Raw genomic sequence first — 2,614 nt, forward strand, 5'->3', positions numbered from 1 at the left:
ATTGGAGGTTGGAATCCAAGCCAAGCTAAAAACACAAGTTGTTGGTTTGAAAAGGAAGGTAGGAGCTAAGTATTACACATGCTAAAAACCACTAGGAAAGTGGGTCACCCATTTAGCAAAGGGAAGAAAGACCTTGGGGTTGTAGAAAAACCAATAGCATGAACCTAAATCTTGTAATCTAATACTATGTTAAAAGAGATGCATCAATGGAATCATAGATAAGTGTTGAAATAAACTACTGAACACAAGACAAAGAGAAAGAAAATAGAAGAACAATACAAAAGAATAGAACTCAGAGATGTGCTCAAGAAATGGAATCCATATACCAAATACGAGAATGATTTGTACAACAGTGAGTCTCTAGCTCCTAGGCACTAGCACTAGCTCCCTCTCTCCACAGACTTGTAGGTGATGATTGAATGAGAAGGGAGCCATATAAGCAAAGAATAAAATAATGCCAAAATAGAGGGTAGGTTGGCCAACATTTAATGCTCATCAACCAACATAAAATGCCCCGAGTAAGCATAAAATGACCATAATTAAATGCCTAAATAACCCAGCCCTGCTCAAACTCACACATGAGCTCTATTTGTAAGTACTACTAACAAAAGCTCGGGGGGTTCACTATATATATATTCTCTATATAACGTGTGTTCATGGCCTATTTATAAATATCCTAATCTATGAATTTTTCTTGAATAAAACACAGCCCTTTTCTATTCAATCTGTAAGTAACCCATTTATATGACACCCTTCTATATGTAAAAAATGTATAAAATTGGTGTTTTAAAAACCCCTTATTTTGAACTCACGTTATATATACATATATTCATGAGTGACCGCCCCCCCCCCCCCCCCCCCCCCCCGAGAACAAAAGAAAGCATCTAAAGCATGGTATGAGAAGATCAAAGACTATCTTGTCAATATTAAGCTTTATGCTTTTGATGCAAATCACTTTATGTGAGGAAGAGTGATGCAAGTTTGGCCATCATAGTCATTTATGTGTATAACTTGATTATTGTAGGTAATAATGACATTGGGATTGTTGATGTCAAGATCCTTTTGAAGTAGAAGTTTGAGATGAAGAATTTGGGTGGATTGGGGTCCTTTCTTGGTATCAACATGATCATATGTGCTAAGGGTATATGGGTTTACTAAATCTAGCATGGCTTGGATATATTGTCCAAGTATGATATGATGGCATGTATGCCTCTTCATTGCCATTGGAGAAAAATGTATGTTGAGTGTTGATGTTGCATATGAGATAGAAGACCCTACCATGTCCAAGAGGATAGTAGGGAGTTTGATTTATATTAGCATCACAAGGCTAGACTTGAGCTAAGGTACTAGGAAGCCTCATTTGAATGCAATCAAACGAATATTGAGGCACATGACATCTAGCTTGCATTATGGACTTGTTTATGAGATATATAAGCATGTACATGGTATATAGATGCAGTTTGGACTAGTAGTATGTTTGATAGACAATCTACCAAAAGATTCATGTTTAGTAGTGCAACAAAATACTTAGAGCAACAAAAGTAATATATAGTTTCTTTATTGAATATAGAGGCTAAGTATAGAGGTGTTACTATGGTAGCATGTGAGTGATAAGGTTGCAAAAGTTATTGGTGAGTGATCTAGACGTGTAGGAAGGTGGTCCAAAAGTGATTCATTGTAACAACATGAACCACATACAGCTAGCTAGGGCACCTGCATTCCATGCTATGATCATATATATTGAGGCACATTACCATTTTGTGAGAGAGAGAATACTTGTAGATGCAAGGACCAAATAGTTGACATTTACATGAAGGCATTGGATGTAAAGAAGATTCAAAGATGTTGAAGCTTACTTGGAGTTGTAAATGTGCAATTGAGCTTGAGGAGAAGTGTTGATTCACTAAGTGCAAACATTGATGATGGACCATCTCATTAGATGGGTCCACATGTCTACCCTTAGCAAGTTGGTCATTATGATTCTCACATGGTAACTAACTTATTGTATTTGGTTAGTAATATCTACCTATAGCACCAACTGGATAATATAGTCAATTATGTCGTATTTGAATAGTATGCCACTTCCTTTATGTTGTATCTTATCTATACTTTGTGTATATTGTATAGGTGTAGATAAAGAAAGAAAAACTAGCAAGAAAAAGTTTTGGCATTCATCTGTCTTTTTGTATTCTTGAACACGCAATATGGTCCTTTGTGTTGTCCCATAAGGGTAAATTTAATTTGTGTATATGTTGTATTTATTTATCTTTACCCATGATGATCAATGTTATGGAGCTAAAGTGTAGACCCATTCACAAGGGCTTGATGTGATTTTTTTATTATTTACTAAAAAATCTTATTACTAAACTTATAAGTTTCTTTTTATGCCAATAGATTGGTTTCTTATAGACAAGTATGTTCTCAAATAAGTGTGTTCTCTTACTTCATGTTGTACTACTAATGTGCAATTAATTATGTATTGTGTATTATGAATTAAATGGATAATTTTCTTAAATAGGGTCAAAATTAAGCAAGACCACAATAAACCATCAATAAACCTTTCCATCAACATGATGAAGAGGAGCATTACCCTAAGGTCGTGCTCTATTGGAGA

This window comes from Lygodium microphyllum, unplaced genomic scaffold (assembly GCF_053477565.2).
Source record: "Lygodium microphyllum isolate KBCC unplaced genomic scaffold, Lygodium_microphyllum_v1.1.10 scaffold_34, whole genome shotgun sequence".
NCBI lineage: Eukaryota > Viridiplantae > Streptophyta > Polypodiopsida > Schizaeales > Lygodiaceae > Lygodium > Lygodium microphyllum.